Below are 16,954 nucleotides of genomic sequence, written 5' to 3'. Positions count from 1 at the left end.
ATGGGGATCAGGGTCTGGAGCAGTGGTTCTCAACATGTGGGTCCCCAGATGTTTTCTCCTTCAACTCCCAAAAATCCTAACAGCTGTTAAACTGGCTGGGATTTCTGGGAGTTGTAGGCCCAAACACCTGGGGATCCACAGGTTGAGAACCACTGGTCTGGAGCCTCAGTTAGACAAATGGAAACCGAGTAAAATAAGTTTGTACAGTCAGCCCTCCACATTTGCAAGTGTAACTTTTTGCATATTTAATTATTTGGGGATTTGATTAATATGTTCCCTCTAGGCACTTTCCCATGAAAGTTTAAACACTACAAATTTAAAAACAACTTTTTTTACCAGAGAGAACTCCTCTCTAGGGATTTCTAGGTCTTTCAGCAACACTCTGGGGTCAGCTTCCAACAGAATATATAGTAATAACAATACCCACAATCAATCAAATCCACAAATAATTAAACCTCTGTTTCTTCCAGGGTGATTTATAGCAGAAGCTAACTATAGATTCCTGATAGAAGACCTAGACATTCCTAGAGAGGTGCTCTCTCAAGTAAAAAATATATAATGCTTTTTTATTTGTAGTTTTTCCACATTCATGAGAAAGTGCCTCTAATCCTTGCAAACATGGAGGTCCTTCTGTATATTGGGTGAATGGAATAAGGACCAGAGAGGCAATGTGTGTAGTGGTTTGAGCATTAAACTATGACTCTGATTACAAGGGTCTGAATTCCCCTTTGGCCATGAAAGCCCACTGGGTGATCTTGGGCAAGTCACACGTTCTTGGCATCAGAGGAGGACAAAAGTCAATCCTTTCTGAATAAATCTTGCCAAGAAAACCCCGTGAAAGTTTCATCTTAGGGTCACTATAAGTTGGAAATTACTTGAGAGAACACAAGAACAACGATGAGCACCAAGTAGTAAGTCTACCACCAAACTAAAACTTGGGAAAGTTGAGATTTTATGGACAACTGCTTCCAGAACATCCCAGGCATTCATTATATCAGCTGCCTGGTTTGAAGAGTTATAACCTGAAAAAGTAACATTTCCAATTTCTGTCCCTGTCCTCCATGAATGGTTTGTGCCTTGTGCATATTCTCGGCTTGCAGAGTCAGAGTCCACACATTTTGCAAGATGTAAAATGGATGATGGGAGAGATAAGGTGGAAACCCACCACATGAGTCATCCTTGTACATAGAGTACTAGAGTCTTGTGAAGTTATATGACTACAATGAACAGGTCCCAACTTGAGGCACAGAGGCTGGAGAGGAGACAGGGACAGGGAACAGGGTGCCTTCCCTTTGGGCTGGCTCCACACTGGCTACCTCCCTGAGGGAAATCTGTCTGAGCCCCAGTGCAGAGATAGGGTCAGGATGAAGCCCAGATTCCTTCTGACAACTATTCTCTTGTGAAAGCATCCAAACATCCTAAAGCAAAAAAGCAATCCAAAACAACACAAGTATGCAGGCACACGCAGGCACTTTTGTCATGCAGAAAACCCTTGTTTCTATTCCCCCCCTCCCCCATTTGAAAGCTCACCCTACTGAATGGTTAAGGACGCACTCCACTCCATCAGTGCTTTTGTTCCAGGTTAGTGCCCTGCCCTCCATAACAATTCCAATGTGTGATAGTTTTGTATTGTATTTTATTTTCAATTAGGTTTTGATATTGTTGTTTATGAATCATGTCTTATTCTATGTGTTGCACTGTATTTTACTCTTTGTAAGCTGCCCCAAGTCTTGTTTGGAGAGGGGCGGGATATAAATAAAACTTATTATTAATAGTTAGTGCCTATGGCATCCCTGTGAGGCATATCTCATGCCCCTTCCCTTGTCCCATGCTAAGTCTTCCAAGGTTGTTTTAATTTCTCTTTGACAATTCTAGCATTCCTACATCACCTTTTTGGGGCCAAATTAATGCTAAATTGCTTCCTTTGAAAATTTCAGAAATAATATTTCACCTTTTGAATAGGTTGACCTCTACACTATTTAATATAAAATGGGAAATTGACCTATGGACATATCTGGATTTTTGTTTCCTTAACATTTTTGGCAAACCAGGAAACCTGGTAGGGCCCCAAAGGTAGAAAACGGGCTCTGAAACTACCTCAATTCCCCACCCTTGCCTTATCCCCTACTGATATCTTTCCTCCATTTGGAAAACATTTGGGCTCATCTTCCCTAGCAGTTGAGAGCACACTGGGTACAATGCAAGGCGGTGAGTTCTCTCCATAAAGCAATGTCCACTCCTTGTACCAGGAATAGACACAGTTCTCAGGGCTGGGCAAGTTAGCTCTCTGCAGGAAAAACGTTTCAGGTGAGACCTGGTGATCACATACCAAGTGATTGTAGCTATCATAGTTTGAAAGTCATTAGTTACAAAAAAAGTAGTGGCTCCTAATTATATATCACTGGGTTTTTTGGACTAGAAGAGTGCTATTGTATAGAGAAAGGATGTATCAATTGTTCTTTTTCATGTAATGGGTGTAGAACATTTGAGTGAATATAACAGACAGAGAATGTAATGCCCTTAGATTAGATAATGTAGATTGTATGTAGGGTAGGTAGGTTTTCCCCTGACATTAAGTCTAGTCATGTCCGACACTGGAGGTTGGTGCTCATCTCCATTTCTAAGCTGAAGAGCCGGTGTTGTCCGTAGACACCTCCATGATCATGTGGCTGGCATGACTGCATGGAGCGCTCTTACCTTCTCACCGGAGCAGTACCTATTGGCCTACTCACATTTGCATGTTTTCGAACTGCTAGGTTGGCAGAAACTAGGGCTAATAGCGGGAGCTCATTCTGCTCCCTGGATTCTAATTGCCAACTTTTCAGCAAGTTCAGCAGCTCAGTGGTTTAATCTGCTGCACCACTGGGGGCACCAGATCATATGTAGTTAATGTTTTTTGACATATAGACTTTAGTAGTAGTCATATGTTTTCTTTTATTTTAGAAAAAATATTTGTAACATTTTACACTTGTATGTAGGTATTAATTTGTGTAAATAGGAATTAATTCGGAAAAAAGATTGGTCTTCTCCAGTTATGGATGTTGAGCCAACAATGAAATGAGGAGAAGAGTGTATTTTTACTATGGGGCAGTGACTTGTATTATTTATTTATTTATTTATTTAATTTACAACATTTCTACCCCACCCTTCTCACCCATGGGGATTCAGGGCGGCTTACAACAATCGACAAAATTCAATGCTAAACAAATTAATAAAAACAGCAACACATCTAAAACCATTAACAATAATCCATAAAATACATTAGTCAAGCTTAAAACATATAGTTACTTATTACCATTCTTCCAAGGAACCATTGCACATAAATCTAAGTTCAGACCATGTCAATATAGTACTTATTCATTAAATGCTTGTGCACGAAGCCATGTCTTAACGTTCTTCCTGAAGCCCAGAAGAGTTGGGTTCTGTCGGATGTTACTGGGGAGGGTGTTCCACAGCCGAGGAGCCACCACTGAAAAACATTCAGACACTTTTTAAAGAAAAATAATGAGAAAAGAATAGATGGAGAATTGCATCTATAACAGTAACCATATTATAAAATTGTGGTAAGTTCTCAGTTTTGGCAAATTTACTAGAGTATGCACATATGTTACCATTTGGTACCCCAGTTCCACAAATGATGTGGAAAACTTTATCAATGCCTCATTTCCTTCCTCAAATTTGCAGTCCTATGTGAATGTATATAAACATTTCCTTGCCACTTTCCAGGATACTGTACACAAATTGCCTGCTAAATGACTAAACTATACAATTTAATAGACCATTTGGTAAATCCTCCATTAGAAAATGTTACTACAAGGATAAACAAGTGACAGAATTGCCACTCTCTTCCCTTCTTTGGGGCAGGACCTGTGTCTGAACAGAAGTACAGGCTGATTACTTCTTATTTGGAATTACAAAATCTGAAATACAGTAGTCCAAAATCTGAAATTGTTCACTTTGGTGGCCAAGATATTGACACTTTTGCTTTTTGATGGTTCAGAATAAACAAACTTTATTTCATGCACATAATTATTAAAAAATATTGTGTATAAAATTATCTTCATGAATTTCATGGTTAGACTTAGATTTCATCTCCAATATTATGTACAGATTATGTATAGATTTAGGACCCATTTCCATTATGTACATTCGTGTATTCTTTAAAACATCCGAAATAATGGAATATTTCTCGACCTAAACATTTCAAAGAAAGAATACTCGACCTGTAATTCAGGAGGAGAATATTCTCTATTGTGGTTCACATAATGTACTTTTTCACTTAATTAAATAACAGTATTAATGTTTGCCTATTCTGTGGAACAGAGCCCTCGGAGGTGCAGCAGATTAAACTGCTGAGCTGTTGAACTTGCTGACTGAAAAGTTGGCGGTTCAAATCTGGGGAGTGGAGGTGAGCTCCCACTCTTAACTCCAGCTTCTGCCAACCTAGCAGTTCAAAAACATGCAAATGTGAGTACATCAATAGGTAGGAAGGTAACGGCGCTCCATGCAGTCATACCAGCCACATGACCTTGTGTCTACGGACAATGCTGGCTCTTCAGCTTAGAAATGGAGATGAGCACCAACCCCCAGAGTCAGACTAGAATCAATGTCAGGGGAAAGCCTTTATCTTTTACCTACTCTGTGGAACTTATCCTTTCTCCATTTAAAACTATTAGAATCTGGCTCTACACTGTAGAATGAATGCAGTTTGATACCACTTTAACTGCCATGGCTCCATGCTATGGAATACTGGGATTTGTATTTTGGTAAGGCCCCAATACTCCTTGGTAAAGAAGGCTAAAGACTATGTGAAACTACAACTCCCATGCTTCCTTAGCATTGAACCATAGCACATAAAATGGTGTCAAACAGCATTAATTCTACAGTATAGATGCACCCAGAAGCATTCTTTCTCCCTTACTGCTTTGCATTTGTTATTTACCTTTATACTCTCTTGTAAACCTTAAGAAAATAAATTTGCAAACAAGGTTGAAATTTCTTCCATTTAAAGAGAGAAAACTAATAAAAATAGTGAAAACTGCTAACACTGTGGTAAGGCTTCAGATCAGCAAGACTTTAACTCAAGAAGGATTATGGCTAAACTGTGTGAATCCTATGTTAACATGGCCCCTCCAAGAGTGCATAAAATAGAGGCATTGATTCAATCTATGCATTCATTCTTAGAAGGAAAAACACTGCATTGATTTATGATCTATTTCTTTCTTCATCCAGCGCAGTCTATCTCCAAAAATGGGAAATGCTGCTTGCTTGGGGATTTTGCCATTGATAGTAATAAAGATTCCACAAGATTTTCAGGTGAACCAACTCTTGTTTTAATCCTTATTATTTCCATAGTAATAAAAAAACATTCAACTGTCACACAATAATGCAAAACATAACAGAAGACCTTGCAATACTGATGTGGGTTTTTCAAGCATTTGCAATTGTGCTTTGATTTTGTCCAAGACTTTGGTCCAAGCTATTTCTCCCCCAGTTTCTTTTTAAAGTAGTGAACTTTAAAGGCCACCTTTAATTTTTTTTTAAAACTATTTTTAGTAGCATGCTGTTCTTCCAAATGTCTGTAACTAGAAAGAGCCGGGTAACTTTATGACCAAATGCTCAGCTATGTAAACTGGGGTGATGCAATTCTGGCTTCAAGGCACAGGCTGTTTGCCTGCAGGAGTCTGGATGGAATTTTCCCCCCTGTCCAGCCTTGCACAATTGGCCAGGTGCATTATGGGCTGGCATTTTTTTCCCTTTCGAAGCAACAAGTACGAGAGGCTTGCATGCAAGTTACAAAGCCTCCTTGATCATATCTCTCATACCATCTCCCGCACACCACTTTTGCTGCAATGGGGCAAGTTTTGAAGATGGTGGTCCGGATGTAGAAGACATTTCAGCTTCATTTAAATCTAGTTTAGTGTTTGTTCATTTGGAGCATGTTTCTGGATACCCATGCATGCATGAACGTACATCTCATTTGCTTGTCATTCTGCATCAGGTTTTACTGGCCTGGAAAGCAATAAACAGTACAAGACGCCATCAGTCCTGAATACTCCAGACAAGTGAACCAACAAACATTGTTTATTTTCTCAAAACAATTCACTGAGTAACATTTCCAAGCACTAGATCCATTTTATAGAATTATACCTTTCTCACATACACTCATAGTGGATACTGTGGGAAAAAAAGCTGGACAGTCCAGAGCACTGCCTCTTAAATTGTGGATTCTGACCCCAAATGGGTCCCCTTAGCACAGTGGTTCTCAACCTGGGGTCCCCAGATGTTTCTGGCCTACAACTCCCAGAACTCCCAGCCAGTTTACCAGCTGTTAAGATTTCTGGGAGTTAAAGGACAAAAACATCTGGGGTACCTAGGTTGAGAACGACTGCCTTAACTCAATGTTGGGGTCATGAAACATTTGGCAGCACTAAAAGGTTTCTGAACATCAGTTTACACAAATCTGTTAGCAACAGTGTGCAATGTTTACAGTAGTCTCAGCAGAAAATGCTTGAGCTGTACTTGAAAGGAGACATGATGAGCACCATATGTGTGGGGAAGTCATAGGGAGGAGGGAGCAAGCTTGTTTTCTGCTGCCCTGGAGACTAGGACGCAGAACAATGGATTCAAACTACAGGAAAGGAGACTCCACCTGAATATTAGGAAGAACTTCCTCACCATGAAAGCTGTTCAGCAATGGAACTCTCTGCCCCAGGGTGTGGTGGAGGCTCCTTCTTTGGAGGATTTTAGCAGAGGATGGATGGCTATCTGTCAGGGGTGCTTGAATGTGATTTTCCTGCTTCTTGGCAGGGGATTGGACTGGATGACCCATGAGGTCTCTTCCAACTCTATGATTCTATGACTTCACAAAAAGGAAAATCAGCCTGTTTAGTAAGCCTTGCAAATGCTGATTTATTATCAGTAAATGTTTGATTTCTATACCTGTTTTATATACCTATATATCTGGAGTCACGCAAAAATGTCTTGGATGGAAAAAGTTTAAGAAGCCTTCTTCTAGAGTACAGTTCTCATAATTCATGATCATAAAGATGTTGGCTAGACCTAATAGGGCTTGTACTCCAAACATCAGTAGAAAAGGTTTAAGAAGCTATGATCAAAGTTAAACAGCCCAGATGATAATTGTTTGAAATGGGATGGCTGACTGTGTTTGTGTTGTGTGCCTTTCAGTTGTTTCTGACTTATGTAAAACCTATAGCAAACCAATTACAGGATTTTCTTGGCAAGGTTTGTTCAAAGGGAGTTTTCTTTTGCCTTCCTCTGAGGCTGAGAGAGTGGGATTTTTCCAAGGGTTATCCAGTAGCTTTCCACATTCCAACAAAGATTTAAACTCTAGTCTCTAACACTCAAACAACTACCCTATGCTGGCTTTCTTCAACTGATTTCTTCCACTTGAATCAATGGTTTCTCCAAAGCAAATGTGATTCCCACCCAAACCAAATACTGTACTCAATTGAAACAATTATTAATTGTCTGTAGCAGTTTGCATATTTTGACACAGACAGATCCATTACTTCTTTACAATTTCATTGAGAAATGAAGTCCAAGAAATCCAAGACTGACAGTCATAATGTATTCTACACCAGTCATAAGGTATTCTCTTCCACTATTTCTCCTTTTGGGTGCAAAAGTAGAATATACACTTCTGCCCCCCTCTCATCTGCATGACAGTTTTACTCACTCCACCAAGGAAGAAAGGAAGGAAAGAAGGAAAAAAGGAAGGCGAGAAGGAAAGTAAGTAGTTGGGAGAGGGAGTGGGTGAATGAGTGAACCCTTCATAAAGATAACATCTTGCTTGAATGTCTATAAAAACTCAATCCAAATTCCCAGTTACTAAGCATAAGTGGCAGAGATGGGGGTGGGGAATGGAGACTGGAGTTATTTATTAATAGAAGGGCATTTCAATATAGATCGGAGAAAGAGATACTGGCTTGAATGGCGCCATTTAACAAAACAATTGTCAATATGTTTTATTCTGCTGGCTCAGACATCTACACACCCATTCAAGGTACTTCTTAATCACGAAGAATATGGTACAGAAGCCTAGCCACTAGGAGTAATGTGGCATCATGCTTCACAGGGATTTAGGAGGATTTGACCACTCACTGTCCTGACTCCTGGGTATTTTGTGATGGGGCTGAGAAGGACAGCTCTGATGGGACAGTGCACCATATTTGGTAACCACATAGGATTCCCCTCTCTGGAAATCTGAGTGGCCTTTACAGGCTGATGTGGGACAGAATGGGTAAACCTTTTACTTTTCATATATTTTTAGAATATGATTCCCACTAGTCATAGCCAGTTAGGAAGCTTCAGCCCCAAAACCTCTGGAATCTAAAATCTCTGGAAGGCCAAAGGTCAGCAGTGGCTGGTGCTAGCAAGGGTAATGTATAGAAATGTTATTTTTCTTTGATGATGAATGGCCAAGCTAACTGGTGATTTCAGGATTTGTATTCTGAAAAGGTAGCATTCCCAGAATTTGGCTCAGGGCAATGCTTTCAGTTTCACATCACATGGAGTCTAGAGACCTAATCAACTGGAGGCCAAGAAGCCAGGGAACAGTGGGGGAAACCGTGGGACAAGGCTTTGACCCCTTGACATCAGTGGTCATGGGATCCCATCCCATGACATTGCCCTGTTGTCCCCGGCTTTCTGCTGGCTTCTTCTAGGACAGTGGTTCTCAACCTGGGGTCCCCAGATATTTTTGGCCTACAATGCCCAGAAACAGTTTACCAGCTGTTAGGATTTCTTGGATTTGAAGGCCAAAAACATCTGGGACCACAAGTTGAGAACCACTGTTCTAGGAGTAGTCAGGTGTACATATGACTCCTTAGGACTCAGTGTCTCTGTGCTGCCACCACGCTGCCAGTATAGAGCCCAACAGAACCCCGCCGGAAGTAGCCCTATGCCATTTGATGGACTCCATGCCGGCAGAATGCTGGCAGTGCAGAGAGACAGAGAATTTCATCCATGTGATGAGGCTGTAGGATAGCAGGCAGGATCAATGCAAGCAAGTCTCTAGGACTGGGCTTGCAGGCTAAATATTGGTTAATTATTTAGTAGATGTCTGCTCACAGGTCATGCTCCCCAAGGAGCTCAATAGCCCCCTTTGGGGAAAAATATAGACTGAATTGGGAATCAAACCTCAAAGCAAGGCTGGATGAAAGCCTGGCCATTGATATACCACTTACCCTTTTTAGGGATGCCTTTCTTACTGGGAACCTTGTAGGATAATGTAGAAGATCACCCCCTCCTTTATACTGCTGTTCTGTCCAGCAGGCTTTCTTATCCATCAGCAACTATTTCACAATTTAGCAAGTCATTAATTTTTCATGATCACATAGGCTGATGACATACACAGTTATGCCAGCATTTGTATTTGAAGAGAATGTTGTAGAAGGAGGTATTGCACTGGAGATTAATCCTGTGGTCAACCAGGGGCTGAGTGGGAAGGAGATGCATCCTGAAGCCCCCCAGTAGCTGTTGAGTACATGGGGAGGAAATGGTGAAGAGGGATTGAACTCTGTCCCCTAGGAAATGGGATATGTATTCATCCAACATGCTTATTATCTTTATCAATTTCAGTGGTTTAATGCAATGTATCTTGGAGTTAATATGCAACACTGATGTCTGCTGAAATGTACAGTGAACTCTCCACATTTTTTGAAGTTGGGGAATAAAAAACCTTTTCCCCTGGGAGAACACTTTTCAAGTGTATATCTTATGGTCAACTGGATGTACGCTGGAGGACCTACAGATTACTAGAGAGACAATTTGGATCTTGTCACATAGCCAGTGCCTGCCACCTCAGGTGCTCCTCTTAAAGGCAAGACATAGAACCCTTGTCTTGCCTCGCTGGCTGGCAGGACAATCATATGGAGGAAAGCGAGGAGCGTGCATTGTGCACACGGCTTCCCCCCATGGAGCTGGTAACTTGGGAGGCCTCCTGTGTCGCTTCATTCCATGTGATTGGCCTGCCGGCCGGCAAAACAAAACAAGCAAATGAGGGCTCCATGCCCCGCCCTGAAGAAGAGCACCACCACTGGCTGCTGCCGGCGTGTGACAAGGTCCAATGTTCAGCAAATCTATGAATAATCTAAACCACACAAGTTAAAACCACACATGTGGATGTATTGTATGATACATTTCTTTTCACCCCATATCCACTATTTGCAGTGAAAGCACTGTGCTTTGCCAAATTCTCCTTGAATTATGAGATGCTTCAGATGGAAGTGCGCTTCTCACTAGTCTTTGCCAACATAATTCTCTATGATGGCTGAGGATGTGTCCAACACACTTGGAGGAACTGAGATGGATAATGCTGGATCAAATGCTAAATTTGTACCACTTCTACCGACAGGCACAAACCATTTGGAGAGATACAGTTTCCAGTCCATTCAAACTCTGTTGCCAGTCTCTATGTTCTCTTTTCTGCCTGGCTTCCAAGGGTAGTAGTATAACCTTTAAAGCTTGAAATCTTTAGTATTAAAATATATTTGGGTTAGTAGGTTCTTCCTGGAAAAAAAAATAGAAAAAGCAACTCCTCTTAAAATACTCCTGAAATCTCATTAAACTCCTAATACCTTTTGCCTGGGCTTTACATTACTCCATGTTACTCCTCCAAATTCTCTCTTGCCTGCAAGAACTCATTAGGCATGCAAATGAAATGTGCTTCAGTGGAGTGACAGCCAATTACACCCCCCACTCCTCAGCACAAAGTAAATGACAATTCATTGGGTGTCTTTGGGGACCTGCTTGTGTGTGGGGGAGCTGTGTGAGCTGTTGCGTTGCCTTATGTGGCAATCAAACTTTCCCACCGCCAAGAGAACCCTTGGGAGATGGTGCGCTCCTGTTGTGGAGAGCGTCCCTCTCTCCACATTGTTAATCTCCATTTGCCTAGTTTGCTCCCAAGCGCAGGCCTTCCCTGGGGAGTCCTGTGAAAACATGCTGGAGTCCTAACTGTTCCCTTTCCCCCTCACTTCCTTTGAGGAAATATTCAGCAAAAGAGAGGGGAGAGGGAAATAATGCATTTCCTTAATTGATTGTGGTGGGGAGGGAAAAATAGGCACAGCACTAGCAGGGTCAAATTAATTAGCTCCCGGCCTACAGATCATCACAGCAGAAGGTAATATGGGAAAATAATCAGAACAGTAGTATCCTCCATCACCATCACCATCAAAGATAGAGCCATCTTATTCTGTTTTCAGCATAAAAAAGATATAAAGGAATACTGTAGTACCTTTGAGACAAAGGGTGCATCTACATTGTAGAAGTAATACAGCTTGAGAACAATTTAACTGCCATGGTTCAATGCTTTGGAATCATAGGAGTCTTTAGCCTTCTCTGCCAAAGAGTTCTGCTGCCTCATCAAACTACAGATCCCAGGATTCCATGGCATTGAGCTATGGCCGTTAAAACATTGTCAAATTGTAGTGTGGATGCACACAGAAAAAAATTCTAGCATAAGCTTTCATAGATTACTGGAAGAATTTGACATGGGGCTGTATTTGGAGTCAGCATCCCTTGCTATATGTAATGTAATGCACAACTCTTTCCTAACACGATGTTTCCAACAAGTTCCCAAGTAGCCTAAGACTTCCCAAGCAGCCTTAGATGTGATATCTGTGTGCATGTGCCTTCAAGTCTTCTATTGATTTATGGCAACCACGTGCATTTCATAGGGATACTTAAGAGGTGGTTTTGCCAATTCTTTCCTCTGAACTCGAATCTAGAATACCCAGTATTTCCAGCCATGCTAATCAGAGCTGACCCTGCTTAGCTTCCAGGATCAGATGGGGTCTGGCACTGTTAGAGAAATTAGTCCAGTTGTGATATTGCAACAAAATAGTCCTGGAGAATCTGAAAGCCCATTCACATTACACGATTAAAGCACTCTAACTCTACTTTTACTGCCATGGCAACATCCCATGGAACCCTGGGACTGGCATTGGATACTTGGAATATATCAGTAGAGGGGACTAGTGCCTCGGAAAACTATAAATCCAAGATATGTTGTGTGGCTGTTAAAATGGAACCATAGTGCTGTCATTGTGCAGTGTGAAAGTGCCCTTGAGGTATTTTGAAACTCCATCATCATTACCCAACGGCTAACAGTGAAGCATGGTGGGAGTAACAGTTCATAAATATTTGAAAGACTCAAAGTTCCTCACCCTTGCATCAGAACAATCCAGCCTCAGATTACCCTATGAAGAACTAACTGGAGAAACCACAGGAGTCTCTGCAGTCAATACCTGCAAGTTATATTAGACTCAAATAGTTCTTGTCTGGCCAGTAACTGAACTGGGACTCGCAAACGCTGTGCCATATGTGCCTTGGGCAATTGTTCTCTTTTCTCCAGATCATTTTATTCTGTCCATTACAAAAGCATGGAAAACTACGGCTTCCATATTACACCTTTGTTAGCAGCAAGCAGCTAAAAACTGATTTTCCACAGGACATCTTGAAGTACTTTGGGATCTCTCTTGGCCTTAGAAACGCAGATAAGTAAATCTAGGTAACTGTTTCTATGCACAATGGCTCCTTAATTACCATTGTGACATCATTGCCAGGATCATAACTCCCCACAAACTACTTTACAGGGCATCAACTACATGGGGCAAAGGAGGTCAGTTCAGCCAATGATCCAACAGATTTTGAGGGGCTGTACCAGGAGAGATGAATTAAGTATGCTTAACCCTAAACCGAAACCTAATATTTGATAGCTTTAATATACTCAGGAATTGAAGTTTTGTCTCTTTTGTAGTAGGTCATAGTTTTTGTGCATTCTTCTATTTCAATTTTTAGAGAAGTCCAGAGAAGTAGTAAGATCTTGCAACTAGTTTCTGCACATTCCAATTTTTAATATCTGTTCTTGTGTTATACCTTCCTCTAACTTCCAAATCTATTTAATAGTACTGTTTTTAACTAAGTAGATGATACAGAATTTCTTTTAAAAAATGTACCCTAATTCAAATACTGAGGAATTCATCTAGCTTGAATAATGAATGTCTGTGCTAGAACAAATGACAAATACACTTTGTCATTTGTTTTTTTTAAAATTCACCCCTAAGATCAGAGATGAATTCTAAAATAGGGAGCTCACTGAAGGACATTTCTCCCTGTCCCTTTCTACCAACAGTGATAATCCCATTCCATATTGTTTAGAAAGCATCTCAGCATCTCACTGACAGGTCAGTGGTTCGAATCCGGGGAGAGCAGTTTCACCTTCCCATGCAGGGACATAAAAGAAGCCTCTCACAGAATGGTAAAACATCCCCTGGGCAACATCCATGCAGACGGCCAATTCTCTCACACCAGAAGTGACTTGCAGTTTCAAGCTAACAGAAAGACGAGGGGCAGCATGATTTCAGGATAGAGGAGAGGACATGAAGCTTTCTTTCTGAGAACTTCCTTAAGTTATCTTGTCTTAGGTTCCATGCCAAAATATCTAGAGAGCTAGAAATACCCCATTACTAGTGTCCATAGATTAAGATTTTAAATTCTCATTTCTCTACTCTAATGTTCCCTAACTTCCAAAAGCAGCCACATTTCTGGATGTGCCAAAAGAGTGCTGAATATTCCCCAGACCTTATTAGGGGTCAACTCAAAGGTCACCAAAAGTGTGCCTGGTCCTATGACCTTTATGGTCAGAATTTGGAATTTTCCTTCTGGCCAGCATGGCTACCGTTGCTTTTAGTGTGACTTAAAACCTTGAATTACTAACTGATTTTAATAGCCCTTCTTGTAGTGATGGAAACATCATGGAAACAGACATGTTTCTCCAGGGCAGTTTTCCACTGAGGTGTGTGTGTGTGTGTGCATGCACACATATCTGTCTGCTGTGTATAATCCTGTTCACTCTTTCAGCTTTACAGAGCAACATGTTATGGGCATATAGCATTTCACTCACTATTGGAAGGTGTGAAGCCAGCTCTTCAGATCAAGCTGCTGCCAGCCATGGGGAATGGCACCTTGGGAGACAATCTGCCTCTGTATGCCTCTGTCTTTACTCATTAGAAAGGGAAAACAGACTCAAGGTTCAGTAAAGTGCTTTGAAGATCCCTCGAGGCAGCTAGAATCACAGGACTAAGATCCCCGATTAGATGGGAATGCATGCATCAATTTGATAACATTGCAGTCAGTACTGAACAGGACCACTTTCACTCCAACTCCTCCACTGTGGGATTCTTCAGGCACCTACTGTTTTCAGACAGATGTATAGGTGCATGGATGGATTATTCCCACTGGAGCAGATTGACTCCCTTCCACATGTGAAGACTGCCTTGCACTTGTGTAAGCCCAGCTTACGGGCATGCAGGACTCTATTTTCTTCTTCTTGTGCTCAACTCAAAAGCCTCTCATCCTTGGCAGCTCTGGGGGAAGTAGAAATGCATATCAGACAATGAAGAATTGGCTGCTCTTGGCTCGCAGAGGAAGGAAAAAGCAGGCTACATCCATTTGAAAAGGCAGCCATATTTCTGCCCCATAACTGTTCTAATATCAGCTTGGAATTACTCTTCCACTTCCCATGATAAATAACAACAGCAGGAGGCCCTTCAGGGTTCTGCCATACTGACAGAGGATACAAAACAGTTTTGGCGCATATAGAATCTCAGCCAATCCCAGTGCAAATGATAATCCTCAAATTATTTAAACTTACATTTTGTCTTTCCCCTAGTAATATCAAGAAGGTATACATAGTTTTCCCCCTTTACATTTCATATTCGTATCAATCCTTTGAGGAAAAAAAGGGAGTAAGCAGCTCAAAGTTGTCCACCAAGTGTTATGGTTCAGCAGAAACCATAAACCAAATTTTCCACATCCCGGTATAACACTATAATCACAAGATGACCTTGGCTCTCTGAGACTGAGCTCTTTGACCTTTATGTATTATCTGCTACAACTTGCATATGTGCCATAAGCTCACCAAAGACAATTCATGAGATCACAATGCTTCCCTATTTATTCTTTATAGGCCATCTAAGGATGTGTTACTTGGGGATTGCTTCTTTCCTATTTATACTTCAGGGCCAAATTAGGGTCACATAAAGAGTTGGGTCTGTGCTGATATTGGGGGCAATCAATATTTGTTCCTCAGTGGTTTCCCCCTAGTATGCAATCTTGGATTTAGATTAAATAAATGTGAACCTGGCAGGGATGAAGCAATCCAGTTTCTGATTAAAGTTTCAAACTCTCAAATGAGCTAAAGCTAGATGATTTTCCAGTGTAACCAATGACCCTATGAATCAAAGTGACAATAGCAGGGACAATGAGCAAAAGGGCTGACCATCTGTGAGCCAGATTCTGACACGTCACTGAAACACTGCTAGCCCTGAAACACAGGACCAGTGTCATCCATACGTATTCTCACACTTGAGGTGAAAAATTAGAATTATACGATTTATGTATATGTGTTATGGCACAATTTTGAATTTTCACTTCAGGTGTCAAAATACTTGTATGTCAAGGGTGACATACAGATATCATATCAGGGCAAAACAGGATTTGCACAAAGGATAAACACAGCAAGGAGTGACAGCCCATCACAGATCTCAAACTGTATAATCCAAACACAGTTCCTGTATTCCAACTTCACGTTCCCATCCAAAGTTGACAAATTCAGGAAGGTTTGTTGTAGGGTGAGTACAGAAAAGGAAGCAGCTGAAAAGACATTTAGTCTGTCAGTTTTGGAAGAAAAACCTTTGGCTCCTCCGGCTGTGACCTGGTGGGTAGATTCTCCTTAAAAAGGGCAGACTTTTCTGTTTTGCTGTGGCCATGAGAAAGTGAACTGTTTCAATGGTTTTTCTCCAGACCTCAAGGTGTCATTTCCTTCCTCCCCTTTTCTTTCCCTGGCAAAAATGCATCTTTTCTCCAACACAGACCTAGAAACTGTCAATGGGCAATGAATTCTAAGTGCCCATAAACTCCAGGGGCAGTGACAGCTGGAAATGACCTTGCAGCTGCCCGAAACCATAACTCTCCCAGCTGGAAGTGCCGTTTCTAGGCATCTCAAGAAGTGTGTGTGTGTGTGTATGTGTGTGTGTGTATCTTCAAGCTGCCTGTTGACTTCTGGCAACCTTGTGGACTTTATAGCATTTTAAAAGGAAAGGAATACACAAGGTGGTTTTGCAAGTTCCTCTCTCAGGAATATAGCCTACAGCACCTGGTAGTTCTTGGTGGTCATCCATGCAAGTACTAACCAGGTCCAAGTCTGCATAATTTCCAAGATCAGATGAGATCCCGTTCTCTCTGGGTATTTAGATGACTTCATCTCATAAAAGCTTTCATATTCCTGATGTTTAAAGTGAAATCAGCTGTTATGAGGAATTATGGGGTAAGGTGGTGTCACTGAAGAGAAAAAAAATCATGATCCTTCATCCAAATCCTTTTTTCCTATTTACATTAAATGTCTAGGAAAGAAAATAAAGAAATAAACATGCAGTGAACTAGACATTTGATATGACCCTAAGCAATGTTTTTGCCTCTCATTACTTGTCTTCTTTCTGTTTCATTGAATAGCTGAGCATGGTTTGGCGCTTTTAAGGTTAAGAAATGATTTTCTAGCATCTCTACTTTCAAGTCTGTGGCTTTGGAGAGTTTTTATTGCTTCAAGACAAGAGTTTGAAAAAAAATTACTTGGGAAGGGTGCTGTAACTCCCAGAATCTCCAGTTAGCATGAGAAAATGCTAGCTGAGATATTCTGAGAGTTGCAGTCTCCTTCTAAGTAAAATTTACAAGCTTTGCCTAAAGAAGAGAAAGCTGAATTAATGGTCTGGCAGCTTTAGAGGCTCCTTATATACAGTTTTGTTCCTGAAATGTCTTTCTGGATGAAAGGTATATCAAACAGCCTCTCTCAGTTAAGGGGTATGATGTCTGCCTTCAGTAGCCACTTGTGCTTACTAAAAAAAAGAAGATTTATAAAAGATGACATTAATTT

General features: G+C 41.1%; 1 long non-coding RNA gene across 1 annotated transcript; it reads left to right on the top strand.

The window, feature by feature from the left end:
- The first annotated feature begins 12,633 nt into the window (after positions 1 to 12,633).
- Positions 12,634 to 16,468, top strand: LOC134296039 (uncharacterized). The gene is made up of 2 exons (XR_010002598.1): positions 12,634 to 12,702; positions 13,885 to 16,468. It is a non-coding gene; the product is annotated as an uncharacterized LOC134296039 (long non-coding RNA).
- Positions 16,469 to 16,954: the final 486 nt, after the last annotated feature.

The sequence above is a fragment of the Anolis carolinensis genome, chromosome 2, assembly GCF_035594765.1.
Source record: "Anolis carolinensis isolate JA03-04 chromosome 2, rAnoCar3.1.pri, whole genome shotgun sequence".
NCBI lineage: Eukaryota > Metazoa > Chordata > Lepidosauria > Squamata > Dactyloidae > Anolis > Anolis carolinensis.
The sequence above is the reverse complement of the archived record's forward strand: the minus strand, read 5'-3'. Positions and strand labels throughout refer to the sequence as shown.